This window comes from Mya arenaria, chromosome 7 (assembly GCF_026914265.1).
Source record: "Mya arenaria isolate MELC-2E11 chromosome 7, ASM2691426v1".
NCBI lineage: Eukaryota > Metazoa > Mollusca > Bivalvia > Myida > Myidae > Mya > Mya arenaria.
Window position 1 is genome coordinate 36,735,264 of NC_069128.1, and position 13,623 is coordinate 36,748,886.

The following is a 13,623-nucleotide window of genomic DNA, read 5'->3' on the forward strand; positions in this document are numbered from 1 at the left end:
ACGTTCTTGTGAATTATTTCGTCAAATAGGACGATGTACCTCTAATTTCGGGAGGACATTTGTAATGACGTTTCACTTCTTATTAAGGAAAGGTGTAATATGTAGCACGCCATATTGGAAAGAGTCCCGCAGATGCATTTACAACGTGTTTGCATGACATTCTGTGTTAGAATACACGTATTCATGTTTTTACCGTTGATTAATTTTGAAGACGTTTCAAGGTTGATATGTGAGAACTTCCTGTCGCGTTGCTTGACCAGAATTGATGTACAGACCCGGTTTGCTAGAGCCGGGGTCGAATGTGTATTAATTCGGCGTGCGTTTTCAAACAAAAAAACATCAACAAAAAAGAAAGACTAGCTCATATCTTACCCATTCAGCTTAAAATGCTTTTTTGGACTTTTATATTTGCCAATTTGAAAAACCATAAGCAGACCTTGGCCAATTGTGCTTTCGTGGAGCTATGCCAGTGTCTTAATACCAAAATAAATTGCATTATCACCTCTTCATTACTTTTAATAACCATTTCCGAACCAATAACCAAACCGCCGAAAAGATGCGATTGAAGTACTCGCATTACCGGCAGAAGAAAGCAAAATAAGGTTAAGGGTTCATTTGATTTTAATGCGTTATCATGTTTAAATCATTTGATTTAACTTGTTAACTTAACTTGTTTATGTAGTTTTTCATATAAATATTGAATGTTAAAAAAAGCAAATTATTTAGATAAAGAAAACAAAATATCAACCTTTATATAAAGGTGTTTTTTTTAATTACACATAAATTCCCCAGTTAAAAAAGCACCAAAATATCGCTTATATTTCCCATCTGTACCTAAATCTTATGCATTTTTATTTTTTGTTTTGAACATTTAAAGTCAAATGAGAAAAGCACGATAATTAAAAATTAAACAAAATATAATTACATCAACCTATATTGTGCACCTTTAAACGCTCCTGATCGTATCAAAGATGATTTGTGGTAAAGTGTCAAGCACACTCGTACCTTGAACCTTTGCTGGACAATGCCTCTGGTTAATTTACGAGAACAGACAGTTGACAACAGGTCATCTGTCACTGACAGAAATATTTGATATTCTGGTAAGTTTCTTTGAAAATGGAAGATGACAACAACATGTTCTTCGTGTAAGTGAAAGAGTCATGACAAAAATATGTCTATTCTTGGAACATTCATTAAAAAAGCTTGTGTCGAAGTATGATATCATTTGCGTAATATGGTTATTATTTACAAAACAATAACTGAACTCGTAGTTTGTAAATTATTAATAAATTAGTACCAACGGATTTTAACAGTCATATTACCAAACGAAAATGCATGTTAACCTTGTGAGTTATATCGTGAATTACGTCTGTTTTGTGTTGGATACTGTGCTTGACCATAATGTTTCTATTGCTCTATTGTCAATTGGTAATATGGTCTCTTAGAGCGAAATACATCAAGTGAACTATTTTGCTCACTGACTAGCTAGTCTCGGGTTCAAGGGCTTTAACCAAACCATTCATTGACAACAATATTTCGATAGTTATGTATTTCTCCTGAAGTCTTACAAGGGTCATAATTTGTTTTAAGATGATAGGGGAAATCAGGGTCTGTGTTTATATGGTATACAATACCTGATTGGGGCAAATTTGCCTCTGAGGGGTAAATTAACCCCTGTGTGTATTTGCATTTATTTGCACATATGACAACATGAGGATGAATCATTTAAAGGCGATAACTATTACAAGGCCAGTAAAATATTTTCTTCCAAGATTGTTGCTTTTTCTTCCATTCGTAGTTCTGTCTTCTACAGGTAAATTTCAATACCGTTGTTTTTATGATACTGGTGGTTATGAAAGGCATTGTCACAAGAGAGTTTTATAGAGTATTTTTATTAATATAAAGATGCACTCTTACACCCAAATAAGATTTAACACAATTAATACTATTGTTTGAATATTTCAAAAAGGTTTGATAAATGTCGAAAACAATTGTTCTTATCAAGGATACCGAGTTTAATTTGAAAGGAATGTGCAATACGGTATTTCTACCTTATGGGAATAAAGTAGATCACAGTAAATCTTTTAGCATTCACCAATCATTTAATATTTTTGCGTTTTCTGTTATTAAATACAGGGTTACATCCTTGTTATCAGTAATATTTGTTTTCCATAAATGCATTATTTAGTAAGTAGTAAAAGGTCTAGCAGTCAAAATTGATGTTTGTTATACATGTGTATGTATTGATTTTGAATAAGAGTGTCACTTTAAAAATACATAACTGTGATTTGTGTTATATACTAAAAAACTATTTTTGGAGACTTTTTTACAGTTTGCATGCAATATGATTAAATCAATATGAAGATGGAATGGTGGCTACAACACTAATAATAACTTCAAACACTTTAAAAGCTGCACTCCATAGATTGGCCGTTTTAGCAACTTTTGTATTTACTTTTTTGAAATGATTTGTTTTTGCGTAAATGCCTGGTAACCAGTGATACAAGATTGCTGACAAATATTAGATCGCAGTATTACATATTATTCGGGAAATTTTGTGTTGTGGCTAAAAGCGTGCAGCTTTCAAAACATAAACTTTCGAACGTTAGCAAGACGGTAGATATCAAATAACCAATTCAGTCTCGTCCAGCGAGACATGGGCATAAACACGAAAGTTATAAATAGACGACATTGGGTTAATTGTTCAGCACTTTGTTAACTTGAAAATCGTGACTGTATTGAATGTTTAATGAATACACTTGTGATCTGCACTATTATGAACAAGATTTCAGACAACTGTTTCAGCTGTACAAGTTTTATGCAAATATATGAGCACATTATAAACTATTTAACTTTTTAAAGTTAACAACGATGCCGTTAACATAGTTGTTAACTTTAACAAAGTTCTGAACAGTCGGCCCTTTGTCAGCAATACGAAAAGTTACTTTCGCCATTAATTCAGAGCTCACTTCGTGAAATATGACGGTTATTTATAAAACAGAAACAAATATTTATTTTTTTCCGCTTGTTTCATACTTGTACTGCTCAAAACGCCGTCTTGGTCTGATTCCAGAACTCCATATACAGTAGCAGTTCCATCCGTCATATGCTGAGGTGATTCAAGTGATTTGACGACTTTTTTTACGGGCGTTGGTTGTTCCGCCACGTGGCGTCCTTTATTTTGACGGGCGTAGGTTGTTCCACCACGCGACGCTCTTTATTTTGACGGGCTTAAGTTGTTCCGCCACGCAGCGCTCTTTATTTTGACGGGTATATGCTGTTTTGCCACGAGGCGCTCTTTATGTTGACGGGTGTATGCTGTTTCGCCACGAGGCGCTCTTTATTTTGACGGGCGTAGGTTGTTTTGCCACGTGGCGTCCTTTATTTAGACGGGCGTAGGTTGGTTCGCCACGAAGCGCTCTTTATTTTTACGGGCGTAGGTTGTTCCGCCACGTGGCGTCCTTTATTTTGACGGGCATAGGTTGTTCCGCCACGCGGCTATCTTCATTTTGACGGGCGTAGATTGTTCCGCGAGGTGGCGTTCTTTATTTTGACGGGCGTAGATTGCTCCGCCACGCGGCGTTCTTTATTTTGAGTCAAGTGGTGTATGATATAAAACATAATGACAATGTTCAAAGAACATAGATAAACGCAAGTATACAATCCGGCGATAAATTATATAATGTTCATTAAAATAATGTATTTGCGTCCTTTTGTTTCATTCCTGGCGTCATAACTATCCTAGTGCGCCGCAACTTGTGCACCGCCTCTCAGTCAGAAACAAGCAACACAGTATGCCCCATGGGAAGCAAAGGATCGCAATAAGTATCCCTAGTGTTGTCACCCGATCCTGGTATACTCCTTGCTGAAAAACGCGCAAAAAATAGAGTTAAAGTGGCACAGTGAATACCATGCTTTCTTTATATGTTGTAAATATAATGATATACGGACGCAATATTTATTTAATTGGTATTCTAATGGTACTGGATTAGAAGATTTTTATAGGTTATTAAACACAAATCAATCTGAAGATTTACGAAAACTAGCTTATTATGTATACCATCTACTTTTGAACATTATTAGTTAAGATAAAGGGGAGGTAATCATGATTTTTATTTACACTTGGCTTGTATTGATTAATTACCCTGACACAACTCATGCCCTTCTTGTATGTTATGTATTTTGGGCCAGTGGCCTTTAATTACTCAATAAACTGTTGACTTGACTTAAATATAGGTTCATTCAAAAACATGCTGTTGTTTTGTTTTCATTAAAGTCAAATGAGCTTAAAGATGCACTCTCACAGATTGACTGTTTTGACCACTTTTTTTGTTTTGAAAGAGCCAATTATTGCGTAAATGTCTTATGATAAAGAACATTCGATATAACCGAAGTTCAAAAAATGTCATACTTTACCCAAAATATTCGAACAAAGTTCGACCTAACCAAAACATCGAGTTAACAGAGTTCGACACAGCGAGTTTCGACTGTATTTGACCCGGTGACGTAGCTTTCTTTTGACCAGATGATATCATGTAGACAAATATTCATGAAGATTCATCAACATTGGATAAACACTGTTGAATTTATGAACGCATTATTTTTCTCGAAATGACCCATATTTACACTGGTCATTGATATCATGTTGCGAAATTTTCAGACTGATGTTTTTGAAGACTGGAATGAATTTGTGAAAAGGATAAGACGTTTTAACGCTAAATATTTAACGACACTCGAACGCTGCCCGCCGTCCTGGTTTTCGCCAATAGATCTATTACCCGGAATGTTTATATGAAAAAGATCCTGGTATGATAATATACTAACCCCACAACTTATGCACCTTCCTATTCCCACAGGAGCTCCAGGCTGAGTCACGTACACAGCCGTGCTGGAGTATCCGACATGTGTTTGATGATATTGACCCTGGGGTTGGTAGGGTGGGGGGTTTGGTGGATATGTCGCGGGGTTTGGCGGATATACCGCGGTGTTAGGCGGATATGTCTCGGAGTAAGGCGGATAGTTAGAGGGATTCAGTGGCTGGGGAGCCACGACGTTCATTGGAGGCCCTTGCGTTTGTCCTTGGCCTAAAAAATAACAGAACATGGAAAAGATTTAACAAAATCAGAACATAAACATGGTTAAACATTATCAGAACATTGAAAGGCATAAGAGATACTTTGGTCGCGGTTTCACAAAAACATTTACAGACAAAACTCGCTATGTCGAAGTCGTTGGGACCTCGAAAAAAAATCGAGATAACGAACATTCGATAAAGCCGAAGTCCAAAAAGTGTTTAACGTAACCCAAAACATTCGAAAGAATTTCGACATAATCAAACATCGAGATAACAGTTCGACACAGCGATTTTCGACTGTTATCAATAACTTACTCAACTTAACCCTTTTACAGCGTAGCATGACTCAAAATTGTATATGTTTGTTCTCTGTCACAATATTTTTTTCTCAATGATTATTGAACGTTGATATAAAGATTGAAGAGAAAAATTAAATGCGAGAAATGTCCTGGAACACTTTAAGTCGTACGTAAAGGGTTTCGATATATAAGAACATGGAAAAGACGCAAAGATAGCCAAACATGTAAAGGGTGTACACATATAAATTATTAAAAGTGCATACCGAAACATGGAAGGGGCGTTAATATACCGGAACATGGAAGGGGCGTTAATATACCGGAACATGGAAGGGGCGTTAATATACCAGAACATGGAAATGGTGTTAATATACCAGAACATAGTAAGGGTGTCAATATACCAGAACATAGTAAGGGTGTCAATATACCAGAACATAGTAAGGGTGTCAATATACCAGAACATGGAAAGGGTGTTGATATATTAGAACAGAGAAATGGTGTTGGTATACCAGAACATGGAAAGGATTGTCAATATACCAGAACATGGAAAGGGTGTTGATATATTAGAACAAAGAAATGGTGTTGGTATACCAGAACATGGAAAGGATTGTTAATATACCAGAACATGGAAAGGGTGTCAATATACCAGAACATGGAAAGGGTATCAATATACTAGAACATGGAAAGGGTGTTGATATATTAGAACAGAGAAATGGTGTTGGTATACCAGAACATGGAAAGGCTGTCAATATACCAGAACATGGAAAGGGTGTTAATATACCAGAACATGAAAAGGCTGTCAATATACTAGAACATAGTAAGGGTGTCAATATACCAGAACATGGAAAGGGTGTTGATATATTAGAACAGAGAAATGGTGTTGGTATACCAGAACATGGGAAGGATTGTCAATATACCAGAACATGGAAAGGGTGTTGATATATTAGAACAAAGAAATGGTGTTGGTATACCAGAACATGGAAAGGATTGTCAATATACCAGAACATGGAAAGGGTGTTGATATATTAGAACAAAGAAATGGTGTTGGTATACCAGAACATGGAAAGGATTGTTAATATACCAGAACATGGAAAGGGTGTCAATATACCAGAACATGGAAAGGGTATCAATATACTAGAACATGGAAAGGGTGTTGATATATTAGAACAGAGAAATGGTGTTGGTATACCAGAACATGGAAAGGCTGTCAATATACCAGAACATGGAAAGGGTGTTAATATACCAGAACATGAAAAGGCTGTCAATATACTAGAACATAGTAAGGGTGTCAATATACCAGAACATGGAAAGGGTGTTGATATATTAGAACAGAGAAATGGTGTTGGTATACCAGAACATGGGAAGGATTGTCAATATACCAGAACATGGAAAGGGTGTTGATATATTAGAACAAAGAAATGGTGTTGGTATACCAGAACATGGAAAGGATTGTCAATATACCAGAACATAGAAAGGGTGTTGATATATTAGAACAGATATATGGTGTTGGTATACCAGAATATGGAAAGGCTGTCAATATACCAGAACATGGAAAGGGTATCAATATACCAGAACATGGAAAGGGTATCAATATACCAGAACATGGAAAGGGTATCAATATAACAGACCATGGAAAGGTGTTAATATACCAGAACATTGGAAGGGTGTTAATATACCAGAACAAGGAAAGGGTGTTGATATATCAGAGCATGGAAAGGGTGTTGATATATCAGAGCATGGAAAGGGTGTTCATATACCGGAAATGGAAAGGGTGTTGATATACCAGTACATGGATAGAATGTAAATAAACCAGAACATGGAAAGGGTTTTACTATACCAGAACATGAAAAGGGTGTAAATATACCAGATCATGGAAAGGGTGTTAATATACCAGAACATGTAAAGGGCCTCAATATACCAGACCATGGAAATGTTTTTAATATACCAGACCATGGAAAGGTGTTAATATACCTGAACATGGAAAGGTGTTAATATACCTGAACATGGAAATAGTGTCAATATACCTGAACATGGAAAGGTGTTAATATACCAGAACATAGAAAGGGTGTCAATATACCAGAACATGGAAAGGGTGTTCATATACCAGAACATGACGGGGGTGTTAATATACCAGAACATGGCGGGGGTGTTAATATACCAGAACATGGCGGGGGTGTTAATATACCAGAACATGGCGGGGGTGTTAATATACCAGAACATGGCGGGGGTGTTAATATACCAGAACATGGAGGGGGTGTTAATATACCAGAACATGACGGGGGTGTTAATATACCAGAACATGGCGGGGGTGTTAATATACCAGAACATGGCGGGGGTGTTAATATACCAGAACATGGCGGGGGTGTTAATATACCAGAACATGGAAATGGTGTTAATATACCAGAACATAGAAAGGGTGTCAATATACCAGAACATGGAAAGGGTGTTCATATACCAGAACATGACGGGGGTGTTAATATACCAGAACATGGAAAGGTCGTTGATATACCAGAACATGGAAATTGTGTTCATATACCAGAACATGGCGGGGGTGTTAATATACCAGAACATGGAAAGGTCGTTGATATACCAGAACATGGAAATTGTGTTCATATACCAGAACATGGCGGGGGTGTTAATATACCAGAACATGGAAATGGTGTTAATATACCAGAACATGAAAAGGGTGTCAATATACCAGAACATGGGAAGGGTGTCAATCTACCAGAACATGGAAAGGGTGTTAATATATCAGAACATGGAAATGATGTTCATATACCAGAACATGGCGGGGGTGTTAATATACCAGAACATGAAAAGGTCGTTGATATACCAGAAAATGGAAATGGTGTTAATATACCACAACATGGAAAGGGTGTTTATATAACAGAGCATGGAAGGGATGATATTATACCAGACCACTGAAATGGTGTTAATATACCAGATCATGGAAAGGGTGTTAATTTACCAGAATATGGAAAGTATGTTGATAAACCAGACCATGGAAATGGTGTTAATATACCAGACAATGGAAAATGGCGTCAATATACCAGAAAATGGAAAGGGCGTTGACATACCAGAACATGGAAAGGGTGTTAATATACCAGAACATGAAAATGGTGTTTATAATTATACCAGAACATGGAAAGGGTGTCAATATACCAGAACATGGAAAGGGTGTTAATATACCAGACCACTGAAATGGTGTTAATATACCAGAACATTGAAAGGGTGTTGATATACCAGAACATTGAAAGGGTGTCAATATACCAGAACATTGAAAGGGTGTTAATATACCAGAACATGGAAAGGGTGTTGATATACCAGAACATTGAAAGGGTGTCAATATACCAGAACATTGAAAGGGTGTTAATATACCAGAACATGGAAAGGGTGTTGATATACCAGAACATGTAGAAGGTGTCAATATACTAGAACATGGAAAGGGTGTCAATCTACCAAAACATGGAAAGGGTGTTGATATACTAGAACATTGAAATGTTGTTAACATACCAGAACATGGAAAAAGTGTTGATATACCAGAACATGAAGATGGTGTCAATATACCATACCATGGAAAGGGTGTCAATATACCTGACCATGGAAAGAGCGTTGATATACCAGACCATGGAAAGAGCGTCAATATACCAGACCATGGAATGGTGTTAATTTACCAGACCATGGAAAGGGCGTAAATACACCAGACCATGAAAAGAGCGTTGATATACCAGACAATGGAAAGAGCGTCAATATACCAGACCATGAAATGGTGTTAATATACCAGGCCATGGAAAGGGCGTCAATATACCAGAACATGGAAAGGGTGTTAATATACCAGACTTTAAAAAGGGCGTCAATATACCAGAACATAGAAAGGGCGTTAATATATCAGAACATGGAATGGTGTTAATATACCAGACCATTGAAATGGGGTCAATATACCAGAACATTATATGGTGTTAATATACCAGACCATGGAAATGGCGTCAATATACTAGACCATGGAATGGTGTTAATATACCAGACCATGGAAAGGGCGTCAATATACCAGACAATGGAAAGGGCGTCAACATACCAGACCATAGAAAGGGCGTCAATATACCAGAACAAGTAAAGGGTGTTAATATACCAGACCATGGAAAGGGCGTTGATATACCAGACCATAGAAAGGGCGTAAATATACCAGGACAAGGAAAGGGTGTTAATATACCAGACCATAGAAAGGGCGTAAATATACCAGAACATAGAAAAGGCGTAAATATATCAGAACATGGAAAGGGCGTTAATATACCAGAACATGGAAATGGCGTTAATAGACCTGACCATAGAAAGGGCGTTGATATTCCAGACCATGGAAAGAGCGTCAATATACCAGACCATGGAATGGTGTTAATATACCAGGCCATGGAAAGGGCGTCAATATACCAGAACATGGAAAGGGTGTTAATATACCAGACTTTAAAAAGGGCGTAAATATACCAGAACATAGAAAGGGCGTTAATATATCAAAACATGGAATGGTGTTAATATACCAGACCATTGAAATGGTGTTAATATACCAGGCCATGGAAAGGGCGTCAATATACCAGAACATGGAAAGGGTGTTAATATACCAGACTTTAAAAAGGGCGTTAATATACCAGAACATGGAAAGGGTGTTAATATACCAGACTTTAAAAAGGGCGTAAATATACCAGAACATAGAAAGGGCGTTAATATATCAAAACATGGAATGGTGTTAATATACCAGACAATGGAAATGACGTCAATAAATCAGAACATGGAATGGTGTTAATATACCAGACCATTGAAATGGTGTTAATATACCAGGCCATGGAAAGGGCGTCAATATACCAGAACATGGAAAGGGTGTTAATATACCAGACTTTAAAAAGGGCGTTAATATACCAGAACATGGAAAGGGTGTTAATATACCAGACTTTAAAAAGGGCGTAAATATACCAGAACATAGAAAGGGCGTTAATATATCAAAACATGGAATGGTGTTAATATACCAGACAATGGAAATGGCGTCAATATACCAGAACATGGAATGGTGTTAATATACCAGACCATGGAATGGTGTTAATATACCAGGCCATGGAAAGGGCGTCAATATACCAGAACATGGAAAGGGTGTTAATATACCAGACTTTAAAAAGGGCGTAAATATACCAGAACATAGAAAGGGCGTTAATATATCAAAACATGGAATGGTGTTAATATACCAGACAATGGAAATGGCGTCAATATACCAGAACATGGAATGGTGTTAATATACCAGACCATGGAATGGTGTTAATATACCAGACCATGGAAAGGGCGTCAATATACCAGACCATAGAAAGGGCGTCAATATACCAAACCATGGAATGGTGTTAATATACCAGACCATGGAAAGGGCGTCAATATACCAGGCCATGGAAAGGGCGTAAATATACCAGACCATAGAAAGGGCGTCAATATACCAGAACAAGTAAAGGGTGTTAATATACCAGACCATGGAAAGGGCGTTGATATATCAGACCATAGAAAGGGCGTAAATATACCAGGACAAGGAAAGAGTGTTAATATACCAGACCATAGAAAGGGCTTAAATATCCCTGAACAAAGAAAGGGCGTTAATATATCAGAACATGGAAAGGGCGTTAATATACCAGACCATAGAAAGGGCGTAAATATAACAGAACATTGATAGGGCTTTAAAATACCAGAACATGGAAAGGGCGTAAAGATACCGGAACATGGAAAGGTTGTTAATATGCCAGAACATGGAAAGGGCGTAAACACACAAGAACATGGAAAGGGTGTAAATATACCAGCCCATTGAAAGTGGTAAATATAACAAAACATTGAAAGGGTTTTAATACACCAGAGCATGAATCATATGAGAATGTACTAGAACACGAAAAGGGTTTTACTATACCAGAACCTTGAAAGAGCGTAAATATACTAGAACATGGAAAGGGTGTAATTTAGCAGATGATGGAAAACGAGTACATATACAAGAATATTGAAAAGGTGTAGAGATTCCAGATCATTGAAAGGACGTTAAGATACCGGAACTTGGGTACTATAGTTAGGAACTATACCAGAAAATTGAAAGGACGTGGGGAAACGAGAACATAAATATGTCATTACTTTGAAAAGTCTGAAGGAGACCAGAGTATGATCAATTCACATCAACATAGGCAGGGCTTTATCTAATTGACATATACGAAGACCAAAGCATGAATATGATTGGACCAGTTCTAGTCACCTTGGAACAAAAAAGAAATATTAACCAATAGTAACCCTTGAAAAGTTAAAACTAATTTAGCAATGATATTGATGCCACAAACATGTTTTCTTCTAACTGTACAATACATTAGCTAGAAATTCTTTCAAACTCATAAACTTCGTGTCATTTTACATTCACTATCAGAATGACAATTAAGGCCACTCCTTTTGTATGTATTGGATCACAAAACTGGCGATTGTAATTTTGGGTAAAACGAAAAAAAATCTCTTTTTCGCCTTTATTTCGACCGTTCCGATAAAAGGGACAAAATATAAGAAACACGAAGAAATTGAGTACGAATAGGATCCGTTTTGTTATGACGTTATTCATTGGTCGGTGAAAGGTAATTGACACCAATGATAATGCGTCTAGCATACATATGCCATCAGGAAGTATGCAACGCGCTGGCATAATTGATCTGCTGGTTGGGCCACAAGGTGAGCCCTAATTTAAAGAGATCTTTACGTCTGCCAGTGTTGATAAGATGATTGGCCACCCCTATCCTGTCACATTCCTGATGAATATTTAATGGTCTGTTCAGTTCCGTTTTTCTCACGATTTGTCGATTTTCATAAAATTAATAAATGCACAGTTTTTAATTAATCAGGGCAACTGATATAACTTCGCCTGGAAATTCGGACACTTAATAATATTTATTTGTTGCTAACCAAAACTTTGATAAACAAATACTTAATTTCTTTAACCATATCCAAAAATAGAACAAACATAGTGTCCCTTCAGTTACATTGTCAATACAAATTGAGCACCTAACTCTCTTACCACAATGAAAGTACATGTGCGTCAATATTATCCTAAATAACAAATAATCACCTGCGCTGAGACCAGATATTTGTCGGCTGAGGATCAAAGTGTTTTATATTGATATCTTATAATACAAAAAATATTGGAAGTCACTAAAATATGAGTTGCCATGTGGTGAGTACATTAAAAAGTGGCGTTTATGTTTAAAGATGCACTCTTACTCCCAAATAAGATTTACCACAATTAATAATATTGTTTTAATATTCAACGGGATTAATAAATGTCGAAAACAATGGTTCTGCTGAAGGATACAGTGTTTAATTGGAAAGACATGAGCATGAAAGACTTTATTTCTACCTAATGAGACTATAGTAGACCACAGAAAATCTCTGAGCATTCACCAATCATTTAATATTTTTTAGCTTTCTTCTATTATATACACGGTTACAATCTTCTCTTCAGTAATTAATAGTTTGCATAAATGCATTTTTTAGTAAGTAGTTAAAGGTTTATCCGTCAAAATGGATGCTTGTTATACATGTGTATGAATCGATTTTGGATAAGTGTGTCACTTTAAGCTTTATGGCTGTTCAATACAGTTAATACTTAATGGGTGTTCAACTTATTAAACAAGTGAACAAGTATATTTGTTCTGAAAACATATTAAATTAACAAAGTACTTAATCTGAAATGAAAAATAAAGAGACTTACTTGTCATATTTACGTATAAAATGTTATTCCCTTACACGTATAAAGCAGTACTTTATTCAATCTATAATATGGATTATATTCAAAAGATAGTTGTTTTCTATTGTAAGCTTAGTCGTTAAGTTGTATATCGATCACGCTATTCATGTAATTCATTTGGCACTATTTCAAACATTTATGGGTCCCTGTTTTTGTCGGTTTAACTTTTATAAGATAAAACGCACTTAAGTGCTCCTGGCTGGTAAATATTCAATATTAGTCTTAAATGGATCTAAGAAAGATGTAGCTAATCGGATTACTTGTTATAAATAACTGGCCAAGAGAGGGAATGAAGTCAATGATGTATGATCATAACATTTATTTTATTGAAATTTGAATACAGCCACTGATGTTTTTCATGGGGCGTCTGTATGTTACAAGTTGATAAGCTGCCTCAATTTCTCGAAATGTCTTAAGCCGTATTATAAGCTTCTAAGTATCTTATTTTAATAGTTTCATTTCTT

At 36.3% G+C, this 13,623-nt stretch overlaps 1 long non-coding RNA gene across 1 annotated transcript; it reads right to left on the reverse strand.

The window, feature by feature from the left end:
* Window positions 1–946: 946 nt before the first annotated feature.
* Window positions 947–13,269, reverse strand: LOC128240164 (uncharacterized). Its single transcript, XR_008262068.1, has 3 exons — window positions 13,124–13,269; window positions 4,825–5,084; window positions 947–3,865 (listed from the first exon to the last, which is right to left on the reverse strand). It is a non-coding gene; the product is annotated as an uncharacterized LOC128240164 (long non-coding RNA).
* Window positions 13,270–13,623: the final 354 nt, after the last annotated feature.